The 17,532-nt window shown below is 42.3% G+C and overlaps 1 protein-coding gene across 2 annotated transcripts in view; it reads right to left on the bottom strand.

The window, feature by feature from the left end:
* The window catches only part of MGAT5 (alpha-1,6-mannosylglycoprotein 6-beta-N-acetylglucosaminyltransferase), a 139,532-nt gene extending 124,845 nt beyond the window's left edge, over nucleotides 1-14,687 (bottom strand). For both annotated transcript variants that reach the window (XM_052792317.1, XM_052792315.1), the window contains exon 1: nucleotides 14,537-14,687. The gene's annotated coding sequence lies outside the window, so the exon portion shown is untranslated. The remainder of the gene's footprint in view (nucleotides 1-14,536) is intronic.
* Between the last annotated feature and the right edge of the window lie 2,845 nt (nucleotides 14,688-17,532).

The following is a 17,532-nucleotide window of genomic DNA, read 5'->3' as shown; positions in this document are numbered from 1 at the left end:
GCAAACACATCTTTAAAAGATAAGTTGGTACAAAAAGCCTTTCTCTCTTAAACTCTGTATCACTGGGCTACACTGATTTATTTTTGTAACAGCCAGGATTTGACAGATAATGCCTTAAATAGTTATCTGCAGGTTATCTTAGCACATTTCAACATCCAGAGCAGTCCATTTGCTTTCTAAGCTACAACCGTGAGGATCCAACATAGACTATCCTACCACTGTATTGTATCTTAGCCTACTGGGTTACACCTATGTTCCACTGCAGAAATTAGATAAACCTGTATTTGAGCCACATGCATGCAGAATATAATAGTATCTCTAATTAGAGGGGGGAAAAACCAAAACCCAACAGTAGTCAGTCACTCAAGTTCACTAGGTCTGGTCTTAGAGAGAGGAATTGTTCACGCTAATAGCCTGAAAAAAGAAAGAATATATTTTTTCAACATTTCCCTCTGTATTTCAAAGGGATGTGGTATTTCTTTCTGCAGCTTTGTATTACTCAGTAGCTTCCAGGCTTTACTCCAGCTTAGGCTGCTGTTTTAATGCTGAGAAAAGATATATCCTACAGTTTGAAGTCAACACATGACTTGAGGTTTAAGTTTGATGAGTGGTTTGGAAATCATCTCTATGCTCTTATAATATCTATTTAAATCCAAAATTATTATTGCATAGTTATTTTAACATATGACTTTTGAGTGACTTTCATTTATTTTCCAAACCGGAGAAAATATCTGATCTTCAAGACAGTTGAGCAACTAAGTTGTTTTTCCCCATAGGTGAGGTTTCATTTAACTCCTAACCTCTCTCCCATTAACTGCATTGTTCCTGCTTTTCATACTCAAGTCTGCTTTACCTTAAAGACAGCAGTACCCAACCAGTTAATTTAATGACTCCTTAAGAACAACTTCACCACCACTACTACCAGATCTTCCTCCACCTATCATGCTGCAAGATTCTTTAGAATTGGAAGGGTTTCTCCTTCATTTAGTTTAAAAAATAAAAAGCAAAACCAACTACTGCTTCATGGCTGTAAGTATCTAGCTGCTATGACATTCACAATTCCACATTAGACACCTAAAATCTGTATACAATAGAAGTTCAAAGAGGAACTCAAAAAAGCCAGCTTAGAAAAGCAGCAGCTTAATTACAAAAAGAAAATAGCTAGCATGGATTTACCAAAAATTTCAGAAGGTAGTATTTAAAAAGTTGTCTAAATTCAGATTTATTTGATGCCCTGCTCTGCTCAGCTTTCCTACATTCTAACAGACGACTGAGACAATTTAAAAGTAGAAAACTTACATTTTCTCTGTAATATTTTCACGTGTTTATCCTGACTGGCTTTTTGAGGGGGGGTATAATGATAGCCTTAGAAGAGATTCCTATACAAACATTTAGAATAATCAAGCCAAATAGATTATTGCAATAACATATTGACTATATTAGCAAAAATATGGAAGTAAATTCTGGTGGAAATAACCCCCAGGGAAAAAAAAATCTGCAGATCCAGATAAACTACAGGCCACTTGCCGATTACTCACCTCTTCAATATGCTACTTTCATTTTCTGTAGATTCAAAGTTTGTGCAACATAGGCAGAGAGTCAGACCTTCAGTAAAAATGGCCTCAATCATTACAGACAGTTGCTTGAGGTAAGTTGAAAAAGCCAGATCAAAAAAAAGACAAGAAAGAGGATCTGTACGAAAGTGTTATTGATGTGACAAAGAAAAAGATGCAAGATCAAGTGGCCTTCTGAAGGCTTTCAATCCTTGCTTCAAATCATCTGTTTTGATAATTAGGTGGTGAGCAGTCCAACAGAAAGGTTCTAGTTCATCTTGTATCTATTATTAGTTGATTATAACAAAGATTCAGCACAACTTGTGCATATACCATTCAGAGACTTCATCAACTTTGACTTAATTGTACAGAAACAAAAAATCCATCCAGGTTTGTACGGTGGGTGGGGTGGGATGAGGAGTTCTGTTTTAGTCCAATTCTGAAAGTCAATGAGTTCAGTAAATAAGCACACTTCCTAAATGATTTAATAAAGAAACAGGTTACACAAACATGAGAAAGAATTTCAGAAGTAAACTTTGGGGGATGGGAAGGAATGCATGAGGTAAAGCTTAAATGTAATGTCTGTGAAAAAATTTCAAGTCATATGGTGAAATCTCATCCTTGAAGACGAGATGTTTGGAGAAAAAAGGAAAAAGCCATTTGGATGTCTGGATTAAGAAGGAGATTTTGCTTTCTTCTGAGCACAGCAGAGGATAGCCAAAACACTTCTTGCACATAACTGAAATCCAGCTTGACCAACAACAAAAAAACCCCAAACCCAAAATAAGCATACTTAGAATTAAGAGATAGCTGAATTTTAACACATCTGCTGAATAAGAGATTATTATATTCACCAAAATCTTCAACGTCTAGTGGAAGGCTGTTTCCAGTGCTGAGCAGAACAGAAAATACATATGCTGCCTGCATTGCTCCTGAAGGCCAAATGAAAAAAGAGCACAAAATGATTAGCCCTTCACTCTTTTAGGATGGGGAACAGTGAGGCAGTGGTAATAGCAGTAATTAGGTAGCAGCAACAAAGAAAACACGGTTCAAATTACACGAAATAGGGAAGAAAGGAGACAGACACACGCCAAGATGGAAAGAAAAGTATGACCAAGTCCCTGAAATCTGTTGTACAGTATTCTTGAGAATTTCTAACACTTTTCCCCACTTATTTATTTAAAATCAGTTTTACAACTCAAACACTGGTGTACTTTATGTGATATTCTAAACAATTTTTTATAAGGAAATGAAGACCTTAATACCGTAATAAATTGAACAACTGTCAGCAGTGCACTCAGCCACGCACACAAGCCAAGTGAGAATATATTGGCAAAAGAAAAAAAAAGTACGCTAATAACATTTGACAGATTTCTTCCTCCATTTCTCAAACACAAGGATGACAGAGCTGGTCAGTACAAAATAACAGTGAAAAGGTTTTAAACCTGCATTTTTGTGGCCTGGACAAACATTTTTATCCTGAGCAATAGGCTTGATCCCCATTGTATAGGGAAGGTGGATGCATTGAGCACTGTAAGGTTTCTAGAGTCATTTCTGCCAAACTACAATGCTGCATCAGCAGCCTTTTTAATGAAATGTCAAATTTTAGTTATTTAAAGAGTGGGTGGCATATTTAAAAATACTCTGTAGCTTGTGAAAGGGCAAGAGTACACCTTCATTAAAAAACTCATTCCATAGTACACATCCAAAATCAATAGCGTAAAGTCTGAGCTGTATATCAGGAATTTATACAATGAGAAGGATTTTTCTTTTTTTTCATTTGGATAAACAAACAGAAAAATGTATACTGGTAGTACTTACACAGTGTAAGTCTTTTTGGAAAAAAAACCAACATTAATTTGCTAGATAAAACTGGGGCTATTTGACCCACTGGACAGAGCATTAACGCTCTGTGAACCTAACATTTTAAGAAGTAATAAGAACACAATCTTCTAAATTAGGCTGATGTTCAAACACCCCAAGCCAGCACTGTGACTGAAAGCAGCATCTTTATCCCTCTCCAACCTCCTTCCCCAGCCTATATGGCTAAAAGGTGAAGACAGCTAGGGAATGTTGTCATTCTGAAACATGAACGGCTAAACGCCAGAAAGCCATTTACAGCCACAAGAGTTTGTCAGCCAGTTCACTGCACTGCCACATAAACGCACTGATAGGAAATGGGGAGAGATTGGTATGAGGGCACAAACTTCACCTAACTGCAGTCTTGGTGAAGACGAGGAAGACTAATGACATTCCCATAAAGCACCACCAAATGCTGGTGTTAATTCTCCCCTGAACAAAGCACAGAACATTTGATTAGCATAAGGTACTACAAATTATGAAACAGCGTTACAAGACCATTGAGTTACGAAGTACCAGATTATCAGTTGGGCAACAGAATTCAAGTTTGCCACATCCAACGGGAACAATACTCAAGGGCAGAACAAGACTTGAGGTACACACAACAGTCTGAATAGACACCAAGACAATTCTAACAAAATAGAGTACTAATGGTGGATGGGAAAAAAAATCAGTTGTTCAAATACATGGTATGTAGAAAACTTGTACATCAAATGTAGGGAAAAAAGCCCCTTGCTAATTTACATTTTTTTTAACCCCAAATTCTGAAAAATTAGATTCTTCAGATCTCCATCTAAGTCCCCTTTTTTAGGCCTAAGAAATGCAAGATTTATGTAGAACAGTATTCCCCATATATTTAAATTATAATACTGTTTTTCAAGTACAGCTTTTTTTAAAAGGTACCTTTTCTTTCATTTATAAGACTCACTGTTTTCTTTGCTCTAGATGTGGCCACATGCATGCCAATATCTCAGTATGTAAGAAAGTGTTCTTAGACATGTTCTAAGTATCTTAATCAATACTGGCATTCTTCTGTAACATTACACAGTGCACAAGCTATGCAACTGGTACATATGGAAACTACTATGTCAGGAAATGAATCAAGGTACAAGGACTTTAATAGAAGCTGAACAGAAGCTAAACCTGTTACAAGCTTTTGCTCTGTATCAGCCAGTACAGCCCTCAAAGGGAAGTTTAAGTGCACACTTGGGCCTCATTGTACTAGTTGCAATATACAGAGCCAGAGGTTTAAATAGCATCAACTCAAAAGGAGCTTAAGTAAACTGCAATATGCCTTCTACACCAGTACAGAACTTTACCCACTGCAGTTAAACTCTCGCTACATCATTACAAAAATCCATTCCTTCCACTATAGGCTGGTGGCACGCTGAATCACTGCTGGTAACATACAGTGTTGCAACAACTGCTCACTCACTGGACATTCAGCAGCCAGCATGGATCAACTAGTAAACTGAAATTCCAAACTTCCAGTGGGCAAGTACTATTTTCACAGAACTTCATCTCAGCTGCTAGAAAGCAGCAATTTGTAATGGACTCCAGCAGAAAGACGAAAACCTTAATCATCTTCCAGCCTGAAGTTCTTCCTTGGTCCCTTAAATATTCTTTAACTTACCTTGGTGAGAATTTTGGTAACACAGGGTAGGCGAAAGTTACTGTAACCTTTCTCTCAAAGGAATCACGCTAGTCCTATAAGGTTATCAATCCTGAACCCAAGGGGAGTCACTTAACAGACTCAATATTTCACAAAGATTAACAACTGGGCCCACAAAGTGAGATGGATAAGCTTCCCCAGAAGTCTCAAACCACTGAGATCTAGATTCAGACTTATATCAAACCGCTTTATCAAACACTTATGCAACTCAGTTTCATTTCTCACATCATTAAAAAAGTAAGAAGTTTTTATTTTACTGATGATCCAATTTCTTGAATATATAACTGCCAAGCTACTGAAAAAATCTGGGTAAGTTTTCCAACAAGAAATACAGATTACTATCTTACCTATAAGGAGTACAGTTTATATTTCTCTTTCAAGAGAAGTTATGGTATCAAAACAAAGAACAATATTTTTTTCTAGAACTGATTTATAAATAAACTCAAGTGGTATCTAAGAAAATATATATTAGAAATAACAACCCAATATTTTATTTTGAAGTATAACCATATTCATTTAACTCGATTACAGTCTCTTAAAATTAGCATAAGTATTCAGAACTGGTTGATTTTATCTATAGTAAAATAGCTGTTGGCTTGAGTAGAAAAACCACTGGAAACATTTGCAGCATTCTCCTCTTGCATGCTTTTTTCCAGTCTACTAAAAGAAAACTAGCTGCATAACACAAATACACATTAAGCGTAAACAGAATGATACTGCATTTCACCATGTTCTTGGAGGATCAATAGTACTGATTGAGAAACTGCATTTCAGGAAGAGAAATACAGAGAAGGAAACTGTTCATTTTTATAAGAACTTACAAAAACAAATCAATGTGCTAAGGAACTGATTGGAATAATATAGCTTTAATAATCTGGTCAAATATCCTGTACAACCTAGGCTGAAGTCTGAGTGGTAAAGATTGAGAAATCTTTGTGTCTTTTTTTCCCCTATACAGAGTGTTCCACATCCTTTTCCTGTTCTGTCCAATCAGGAAACACAAATACTGATTTCACTGACAAAATCCTACCAAAATACAGGAGTGACAATTCTTAATTAAATCTAAGGAGAAAGAAAGCCATATTCTAATTTGGCTATATGTCTATTCAAATTTAATGCCCAATTTCTAAATTTAGTTTGACTTCCAGATAAACAGTTTGAGTTCTTCAAAAGCCTCTCAAACAATTCATTTTGTTCAGTCCACCAAATATTTTTTCAGATTTTTTCCTGAGCTCTCTGGAACTTTTTTCCACAGTCCCTGCAATAGAGTTATGTATTTTAACATTTCCTACCTTAAATTCCATCAACACACAGAGGCTGAGAAATAGTCATTTTTCTGCTCTTACTCACTGCTTGAAAGTATGCCTCTAAGACCTTCAGAACCCAAGCATCAAATTGGTGCCTTACTTGGACTGCTTGCCCACTTGTTTTTTAAGCACCTTATTGCTATCCAAGGAACAGCCATTCATTTTGCAGGCCTCCTTCCCACCCAAATCATCTCTGAATCCACTATATGTCTACCATTAGCCAAGTGCATTTTTGTCAGCATTGTTAAGAGTGTTTCAAAAGCCAAGATGCTAGAGGGTTTTGGAGGTGTGTCTTGATTTCTTTTTTTTGGGGGGGGGGGGGGGTGCGCGCCTGTGTGTGTGTGAAGTAGGTAGGAAAGTTTGTATCCCCATACAGTGTATTAGTACCTACAGAGAACGCTGTTGTCAAGCTCCTTTAACTTTACTGCAGGAGTTTGCCAAATAGGTGTGAAAGCTTCTATGTTAAGAATATTTCAGGTTTTTCCTAGGCATGAAATACATCCATCTGCTTAGTTTCTCTTTTTTTCAGGGAGAAAGCTGCTTTGCCAGGTGGCTCAGAAATTCCAAGATCAGGTAAACAAACAAACAAACAAAGACACGGCAAGATAATACTCTATATTCCTTTCAGGAAAAGGGGGCCCATTGTAATGTATAATTCATGCCAAAAGCAAGACAGAAAGAAAACTCATCCTGAGAATCTGAAGATGATGAAGATCTGGTTGCTGCTCTTTGCTGAATACTTCTAGACAGATTCTATGTTTTCTGTATTTATTGCTATTTTAATTATTAAAAATAGCAAGCTTTAATTATATCTAGATAGAAATGGGCAATGCAAACGAACATCAGAAGCAGCTCACTATTTCATGGTTCATGTTACCTGAAGTAGTATTTTAGAGGCATTAGTACTGGAAGCATTTCTTTTAGGCAGAAATAGCCTTCATACTACAGTGCACGGAAACAGTGTGGGACTTTCATTCTACAGTTAGGTCATGCAAACAGTTTCATTCAGCATTCAATACAATCATGTTACAATGTCTTGGTATAGAATGAATAAACAACATCAAACCTGGATAACTACAGGTTAGAAATTTTTGTCACACTTGTTCTAGGTTTCTTTTTTTGTTTTTGTTGGGTGTTTCTGTTTTTGTTTTAAACAAGCTTTTCAGAAAAAGTTATTAATTGGTATGTCTGATACCGAGTTCTAACAGTACAGCATAAAAATTTCTCAATAGCAACTTAAAGCTAGTATTTTCAGTCTTCTTAATCTACAGTATAGAAAAAGAAATTGTTGCACAAACTGTACTTGGACTGGACCTATCAAGAAAGACTCATGGAAGCTAAAAACTTGTAAGGAGGTAGATGATTTGTTCAACGATTTTTGTTATGAATACTGTATCAATGTTCAAATTCACTGAATGAAGGAGTTAGGTATATTTTTCTTAACTTGTGTATCCTATGTAGGCAAGTTTTATGTAACTAATGAAACATTTCAGATAGACTATCTTCAATCAAAACACATTTTACATTTCATTTTACAAAAAAAGATCATAATAGCAGAGAAAATACAAGTTCAGTTATGTGGTTCTTTAATATTTGAAATAATCTTCCAGGTATATGACGTGCATACTATAGTCATGCTCTGCAGAGTTCAAGGGAAATTTCCAAAAACTGCATTGAAGCTGCATTGAACTGCATTAGTTCTCTGCAGAAAAGGAACAAACACACAGAGAGAGCAAGGGAGGGGACCAAAAAGAAAAAAAAAGAGGAAAGGGATAAGACACAGCATTTTAAACCCAAGAGAACTACTGCCTGAGTGAATATATGCAGATACCTTTGTACTAACAAAGGATTTTCTGTAAGAATGTGTTAATCCACTTTACTCATACATATTGTAGACAAGAGGGCTATCACATAATGTGGTAGCATCCAAAGGTTCAGTATCTTGAGATGTCACAGGTCCAAAAAATATCCAGATCACAAAACGTAACCTTAGGCAGGAATGATAATTCACTTCAGCTTGTACCTTTTACGACAACTGAGAAACATAGAATCATTTAGGTTGGAAAAGAGCTTTAAGACCATAGAGTCCAACTGTAAACCTAACAGTGCCAAGTCCACCGCTAAACCATGTCCCTAAGTGCCACATCTATGCATCTTTTAAATACCTCCAGGGATGACAACTCAACCACTTCCCTGGGCAGCCTGTTCCAGTGCTTGACAACCCTTTCAGTGAAGAAATTTTTCCTAATATCCAATCTACTACTTGATTAGTAGCTATCTGAAAATGCTTTGCTAGGATCTCAATACAGGTTATATAAAATGCTGTACCAGTCACGGTACATGTATGACTTGTCTGTTTCCTAGGGAAGGGAGGAATGCAACCTTAACAGGCAATGGAAAAGCAGCAGCACTAAACTTCATTACCCAACTCTAACAAGAGCGAAGAAAAGGTTTTAGTTATAAAACTATTCTAGGGAAATGAAACCACAAGGAATACATTATATGGCAAAAATTTATATACAAAGAAATGCAACAAACTACATGACCCATGAGCAACAACTGATAAAAGTAAAATCAGGTTCTGCCTGCTACTTGTAACCAACAAAAATCCCTTTGTCTAAAGGACAACAAAGGCAAAAGAGGTGGTTGATACCTTTCAAAGATTACAGGCTTTCATCGGGATATAAAAATCAGCAAGACAAACGTCAGTAGGTTAGACTAATCATCAAGGTTAAATAGTTTGGAATGCCTGTGGGATGTATGAAGAAATACAGTTAGCTAGCAGGAATAAGAGGACCTTGTGAGACTCAAAGGGCCAGGATTCTTAACTCATACAAACCATAAATAATAAATCAAACGGATCGCAGCATTGACTTAAGCTTTCCTCATGAAAAGGACTTTGCTACTCTAAGAGGGAATCCCTGTGCCCCAAACTAATCTTCTCTATTCTTTCACTGCAGTGTCTCCCTAATACGCAAATGCCAGACGTAGGAAAATGCCATAATTTTAGCAGAAGTTCCTCAAAGGACCTACATCCTGGCCTGAGTGCATGCATAGACCTTGGGCTTGAAGGATCCACCTGATTAAAGCAGACAAGAATTTTCCTTGTTGGAAGGCAAGAACAAAACCCCACAAATTCATCTTAAGACAGCTGAACTATTCCAGCTTGAACAGAAGAGTAAGACTAGCCACCCTGATAAAAGTTTGCATTGTCACAAAAAGCTGCTGCCTCACATCTGGGAGGCTGTGTCAGCACTTGTGTCACCGATTCTCCACCATTATGGTGGCTCCTCCTCAAATACCATCCAATTAAGAGAGCCTATGTCAATATCCAAAACCCTTCACTGAAGTAAGGTAAGTTTGTATAAAACTCTAGTCACCTTCTCTTTGTAGCCATGAGTTACAGTACGCAAGTTATCAACACACGTTAACAAACAAATAATCAAAAAGATGGTGTCAGAAGTGATGGAAGTCAAGCCACTATCAAAACACAACCTGAGACTTATTCCTCACAGAAGTTATACTTCATTATATCATAGGTGTATTGGGTTTGTGTGGCAGGGTTTTGGTAGCAGGGGAGGGGCTACAGGGATGGCTTCTGTAGGAAGCTGCTAGAAGCTTCCCTGCCTCCAAGTTGGACCTGCCTCTGGCCAAGGCCAAGCCCATCAGCGACGGTGGTAGCGCCTCTGCAATAACATGTTTAAGGGAAAACCTGCAGCAGAGACGGGAGTGGAATGTGAGAGAAACATCTATGTAGACACCAAGGTCAGTGAGAGGGAGGGGGAGGAGGTGCTCCAGGCACCGGAGCAGAGATTCCCCTGCAGCCCGTGGGGAAGACCATGGTGAGGCAGGCTGTCCCCCTGCAGCCCAGGGAGGTCCACGATGGAGCAGATATCCACCCGCAGCCTGGGGAGGACCCCACGTCAGAGCAGGTGGCTGCACCCAAAGAAGACCATGACGCCATGGGAAAGCCTGCACTGGAGCAGCCTGTGCCTGAAGGACTGCAGCCCATGGAAGGGACCCACTCTGGAGCAGTTCATGAAGAACTGCAGCCCAGGGGAAGGACCCACGTTGGAGAAGTTCGTGGAGGACTGTCTCCCATGGGAGGGATCCCACGCTGAAGCAGGAGAAGAGTGTGGCAAGTCCCGCCCCTGAAGAGGATGGGACGGCAGAGACAACACGTGACGAACTGACCCTAACCCCCATTCCCCGTTGCCCTGCATCACTGGTGGGGAGAAGGTAGAGAAAATTGAGAGTGGAGTTGTGCTCTGGAAGAAGGGTGGGGGGAAGGTTTTTTTTTAAGATTTGGTTTTATTTCTCATTATCCTACTCTGATTTGATTGCAACAAATTAAATTGATTTTTTTCCCCAAGTTGAGTCTGGTTTTTCCCCATGACCATAACTGGTGAGTGATCCCTCCCTGTCCTTGTCTCCACCCAGCAGCTTTTTGTTGTATTTTCTCCTCCCCATCCCACCAGGGAGGGGGGAGCAGTAAGCAAGCGGCCTCATGGTGCTTTGTTGCCGGCTGGGCTTAAACCACGACCACGGCTCTGGGCTCTTCAAGAAATGAAAGCAAAACAGATAATGAAGCCTTTACAACTTCAATAATGTATGCCAATAACAGGAGGCTGAAAGAGGAAAACAAGAGGGGTTTGAGTGTGCACACATACACACAGAGGCAAATACAAAATTCCACATTTTCTTCTGAAGTATGGAAGACAAAAGATTTTTTAGGTTTTGGTGTTAGGGTTTTTTGTTTGTTTAAGTGCATGTGCATATGTAGTATATGAAATGCAGAAATGCATAAATACTAACTCGGCAAAAGTAGAGAGGAATAAAGGATGACCTTATTCCACTCCAATCAGTTAAGAATTTTTTTAAATTGAAGATGCAGTAATAGCAAAACTGTTTGATTCCTGAAAGTTTCCACTCATCAGATTCCCAGCTGATTAGCACTGTGCAGCATGTTCATTTCCTTCAGCAGATGCTTCCGATGTTTGTTACCAAGAGTTGCTGCTGGAATACCACTCTGGTTCCAAACAGGGCTAAGCAGAAGAGTTCTGCAGATGCTTTGGGAATAACGTGACATAAATGAAAATACTATCAGAACCTGGCCTTTTTTATATTCATCATATTGTATTTCTTTCCACCATCTATTTAAGAGACTAAGCATAGACTAAGTCAGACAATCTGTTGGCAAATAACCATAAAGTAATGTTTGCCACCGAATCTCACTTATCAGCTTTTCCCATCAATAAAACTGAACAAATTCTCCCATCCTTTCATGAAACACTCAGTCTTCTTTAGATCTCAATCTGCTCAAAACATGAACACTGCATTCACACAAGCCTTCAAAACACCTACCACATAGCTAATAATCAAGTTACTGTATCAGTGAAGGGCAGTTAATGCCAACTACCCCTGAGTTCTATTAAAATTTTAGAGCCAAGATGAGGAAGAAACTGCATACTAAGCTATTTTATTAAACAGAAGCAAAAGCATAGTAAACTTGTTAGATGACAGCGGCATACAATGCCAAAAACATAACCTTGCAAGTGGGGGGGGGGGGATCAAACTTGAAGGGAAATGAGTAGTGCTAATAAAATTCTACATATTATCTCAAGCATAGAAGTTAATGGTATAAAGCTTTCTTTTTCTTTTTGTTTTTTAAACAAGGAAGCAAATCTGGTTGGAGGGAGATAGAATAACTTAAAATTGGAGAGCAATTGTCTTTAAGTCATTTTAGGAATTCAGAACACTTCATTATTTTACCATATTCTATTTCATGAAGCAGATTAAGGATTTTAGATGATTTGCACCCAGTGTTGCTGGCTGCTTCCTAAGTTTAGGCAATTTAGTTTTGGGAGCTTAAACAACCTGATCTTCTTATATTCAGTCACTTTGTCTTTCAGCATCTTTTCAGTCCAGGCTGTATAAGCTGCTTCCTCCTGGACAGCAAGATGGATTTACCACCCAGAAAAGAGGAAGCATATGTTCTTACTTAATCCTTATTCTGCTCGTACAAAATAAATCCATATTCTATATGAGCAACGCAAAACAGCCTGCATACATTAAGTTATGAAGAATAAACATTCCTTTCACTAAACATACTGCTCCATGGGCCATTTTAAGAGTAAACTATTCCCTACATCATCTCATACAGGTAAAGAGCAGGAAGCAGTAGTGAAAGTTACCTTATATGTAACAAAACCACCAGAAATAAAGGTGAAGGCTTTTTTTCCTACTATTAGGCTTGCTACAGCCACCAGTAATTATGTGAACTGTGGGTGTTGCAGTAAGCAGAGTTTCTCATGAAGAACAGTCAGAGTCGTTACACAAAGATGAAGAAGGAAAAAGGTAAATCACCCATTCAGACTAAATTGGACTCAGTGTCCCCAGGCAAAATGGTTTCAATAATAAATAACAAGAACTAACTGGTTCCTTCTTTTCTGAAAGCTTTTCAGTCTTCTATGAAATGGCAGAAGTATTTTGAAAGAACCGAGATCACCACACTGACTTGGGAGTAAAGACATACCCCTAGCCTGCAAAGGACTTCAAATGCTGTCCTCCTGCGGACACAGATTAACAGATACAGTAGCAGACATTCCCTCCACCCTACACACAAGGCTGTTTGCTGAGATAAAGCACTTGCACAGCACTAAGTAAAAATTCATTCCTCTATTTAGGATTATGAGTCATGCTGTTGAAAAAGCTATCATACTATTTCATGGGGACAAGGTGACAAATAAGACTGTATACTAGAATAACATGAATCTCAACAGTGAGCCTTCATTTAAAGAGTATTCTATTCTTGCTGCAGTAATCAAGAGAGATTGATGTATCAAGACCTAATGCAAGAACTAAGAATTCATTCTCCCAAGTTTACTGACCACAACGCCAGAAAGAGCAATACACACTCCAAAGACGAGATTTGTATTATACCGTATATGGAAAAGATGGAACCTGCACTCCCTATGTTAACAGCGAGGAAAGCCTCTACCAAGATTTCGTTGCTCAAAACTGAGCGACGTTTATTTTTCCCCTAAATATACTAAAAAAGCAGGTTTACCTAAAATAGTTGCTAAAACTCAAGGGAGGCAATTAAACGGGCCCCCAAATTTCTTGTTTAATGTAGGTCTGGACACCTATGTGATCACATCAGGTCAGCCACGGCTTTTCATGAAAGATAAATCCCCACGACCTGATGTTGATGTGCAAGAAATGCTGAACCTGACAAATGAAGAGCGTTGTTATTTCCAACCTAAAGCTCAATGCACCTCTGGGCAGAAAAGTAGTAGACATGGCAGACCAGAAAGCACAGTTGGCACAGAGGGGACAGTTTTCAGGAACCTTTTTCTCAAATTCGCTTCCTCGAGGGCTACGAAGTCTGAAGAGGAAACAAAACCAGCATCGGGTGGAACCGGCAGCTTGTAAATCGGATCGCAAGGGGCAGATTTCAACAGACTTTCGCCCGAGATTCATCCTCCCACCCGCGGCAAAGCTTGCCACCCGCGCTTGGGTAAAACCTCCGCCAGCGCTCCTCCGTCCCTCAGAGGCTGCCCCCGCCGCCCAGGCACACGGCGGGCTCCCCGGAGCCGCCGGCGGGCTCCCCGGGGCCGCCCCCCTCCTCCCCCAGACACCTCCCGGGCCCCTGCTCCGCTTGGGGGGGGGCGGCAGCCGCCGCCCGCGGAGGTGCTCCCCGCCGCGCCGGGCGCGGAAGGTCGTTACGCAAGGTGACGGGGGCGGCCGGGCCGCGGCAAAGGACGGGCCCCGCCGCACCGAAGCGGCTGCCTCACCGATTCTCCCCCCCCTTCCCCGCTCCGCTCCCGCACCCACCGCCGGCCCCGCCCCGCCCCGCAGCTGCCGGGCAGGCGGCTCCCCCGCGGGGGGGAAGATGTGCCCGGGGGGCGGCCCCCGCCCCGCACGGCTGCGGCGGCCGCGACTTGCGGGGGGGGGGGGGGGCGCTGAGGAGACTGCTCTCCCTCACGGCCCGCGGAGCTGCAACGGCCTGAGGGGGGCAACGGCGGCGGGGCTGGGCGCGGCAACGGTCGTCGTCGTCGTCGTCTCCCCCCCCCCCTCCTCCTCGTCCTCCTCCTCCACCACCACCACTACAACCGCCGCCGCCAACCCCGGCGTCGCCTCACCTCCTCCGGCGCCGCCTGTGCGCAGCCCCCCGCGCCGGGAGGAGCGCATCGCCCATGGTCCTCGGCGGAGGCCGGCGCGGGCTGAGGGGCGGCCGCCGCGCCCGCCGTGGGGGCCGGGCCACCTGGAGGCGGGCGGGCGCAAGGGAGCGTCTGCAAACTGTCAGCTCTCAGGGAGCGAGGGCGCGGCGCGGCGCGGCACGGCAGCGCCCGCCCGTGTGCAAGGCGGCACGGCCGCCGGCCGCGAGGGAGGGGAGGGCGCGCAAACGGCCTGCCCAGCCGGAAGCGCCTGTGACAGGCCGAGGCAGAGCGAGGGAGCGTGTGCAAAGTGCCTGCCCGGCTGCGGAGCGCGCGCGCGCGCGCGCGGCGCCCGCAAGGGCGGGAAGGGGGCGGCGGGGCGCGCGGACGCTGAGGAGAGCGGGTGGGCGGGTAGGGCCGCTCGCGCGCGGCCGCTGCACGCTGTGGTAAGTGTGCGGGCGTGGCTCCGGGGGAAACGCCCACGAGCCCGCCGGTGAGGCGACGCCGCGGCGCCCCCTCAGCCTGGCGCCCCTGAGGGGCCGCCTCGCCTCCCGCCGCAGCCCCGGCTTCGCCTTCCTTTGAGCGGGCCCTTTTCCCCTCACACCTGCCGGTGGCCCTGCGGAGCGGCGGGCCGCGCTCAGGCCTAGCGGAGGCCGCCCGGGGAGGAACGGCCCGGGAGACCGCCGCTGTCGCCTCAGGGTGCTGGGCAGTCTGTCAGCCCGAGGTCAGGAAAGCAAGGACAGAAGATGGACGCGGCTGGAAGGCTGACCGCGCACCTCGAAGCGGCTTCCTAAGAGCCCTCTTCTGCCTTCCCCAGGCTTGTCCACCAAAACCTTCACAGCCTCGACAAACACAGAAGGTTAGGCACGGATCTTGTCTTTGGTAGCAGTTGCGGTTTTGGCTGCACTAAGTGCACGCATTACATCAGCTAACATTTTTCTAGGCATTAGGCACACGCAGGTATTTGTGCCAGGAGTTGTAGGATATTCGTCTACTTCTTAGGTTGTCTTTAAAACACGCTCTACAAGCTACTAGAGCTTCAGTGTTTGGGAGCCATTAGAGCAAAGGAAGATAATGTATTTTTGTAGTGAGGAGATGACTATATTTTGTAGTGGCGAGACAGTCTCTATTTAGCACAGCTTGTGGAGAATGGTATGTTTTCCCAAGCCTGCATATACAGACTTAGGGGTAGCTAGTAGAAGATGGGTGACATCTGGTGGCCAATCCTACTTTCTGGTATTGATAGAGGCTTCTTTCAAGATCAAAGTAAAAAAGTACCCTTCTGCTTACCTTTACAACCCAATATAAGTTAAAGGAAGAATAGGTATAGCTTGTAATAAGCTGCAGAACTTAGATCGATATCTGTTACAATATTCTTCACATGCCATGAATCATCAGCAAATGGTTACAGAAAAACAAAACAAAACAAAATCAAGTAAATGGGTATGGTTTTGGTGACAAAAAAAAAATCTCTGCTAGTGTTCACCGCAATTCATTTTGGGTTTCTCCACACAGGACAAAAAATTGTGATGCAGACAATGCGTGCTGAAGGGCATTTGTTTGTAGCCATGAGCATCTGCAATAATGCTGTGCAATTTGGAGTTTCACTTTTCACCCAGCATTATGCTGTGTTCCCAGTTAGAAATTCTCACTGGCATTAAATGAGAGGTTAGGGATTTGAAAATTTTACAAGGTGTTGAATGATCAAAGCCTTGGACCTCTTTCTGTGTAAGATGGGTAACTTTTAAGAAGATCTGTTGTGATTTGTGGAACAGGCTATTTTGACAGAGAAACAAAGCAGGTGAAATAACAGCATCTACAACGCTTTCATTCTTTTCCATTTATTATGCTTTTAATTTAGGAAGCTCATATGAAGGAGCTGACCTAACATGGTGGTCACTTTTGAGTTTGATATGTATATTCTGCTGTATAAATATTATATATCAGAACATAACAACAGTGGTCTCCTAGCAGAGCTCTTACTGAAGGGAACAGCAGATCTGACTAGCTAACAGTTTTCAAACTGAAGCATACCAACCAGATCCTCCATTCAGGAACAGGAAGTTACACTACATATTTTACAGTATGTAGGTCTGACATAGCTAAATGAAAAAAATATGGCAGAGGTGAGGAAACTGCATGCATTGATGAAGGAAATGAGAATCGGATAGGAGAGTGGGCTCCCTGCTGAAGGAGTGTTCCCTGAGGAAAGGTTGGGTTCTTGGAGCATAGGGAGCAAGAGAGTGAAAGAAGAGAGAACATAAAACCCCTGCGGCATTAAAGTATTAGGAGAATCTGAGAGCAACCTGTCACTTAAATGTTTATTTCTCATTTTAGTGAGGAATAAGTAGGCCACCAATTATCTAGATTTAGCTATCTCAGGCCTGTCCCACATTCAGCATGAAGGTCACACAGTTAAAGCTTCACCCATCTGCTTGCTCGTTCTGTGCCCAGGGGAAGAGAGTGCGGGTGGAGGCCCCGTGTGAGGCTGATGAGGACCATTAAGGCCTGTTAATGCAATCAGGCCCATGATGTTGGCATCCCATCTTGCTTGTTTGCATCTCAGAGCTACAGGCTCTCTCTAGCTCCAGGATTCTGCTTACTGATCCCATCACCCTTGGGTACAAGGAGGGATGGCGTGGAAGTGCTACGCTGCAATTTAGGGTGCCCTATCTGTTCAAGGATCTGCTAGGAAGCATACTTCCCAGAGGTAGTCACACTCCACCATGTGACACCACATGTATAGCTGCCCTACGTACAAACAAACACATCCTGTGAGCCAACATTCCATGATTAAAGAAGGTAAGTAAGTTGGTAGGTCTGTTGGATGTGTGAAAACACCTAAACATTCTATAAGGCTAGGACTGAGGGTCTTGGCTATACCTGTTGTTGATGGAGAACTTTTGGGTTACTCTGATGTCTGTCTTATTAATGAGAAAAACAGTTATATTCTGGTAGACACTTTCAATATATGACATACT

Source organism: Harpia harpyja, chromosome 7 (assembly GCF_026419915.1).
Source record: "Harpia harpyja isolate bHarHar1 chromosome 7, bHarHar1 primary haplotype, whole genome shotgun sequence".
Taxonomy (NCBI): domain Eukaryota; kingdom Metazoa; phylum Chordata; class Aves; order Accipitriformes; family Accipitridae; genus Harpia; species Harpia harpyja.
This window is presented reverse-complemented; position numbering and strand designations above follow the sequence as displayed.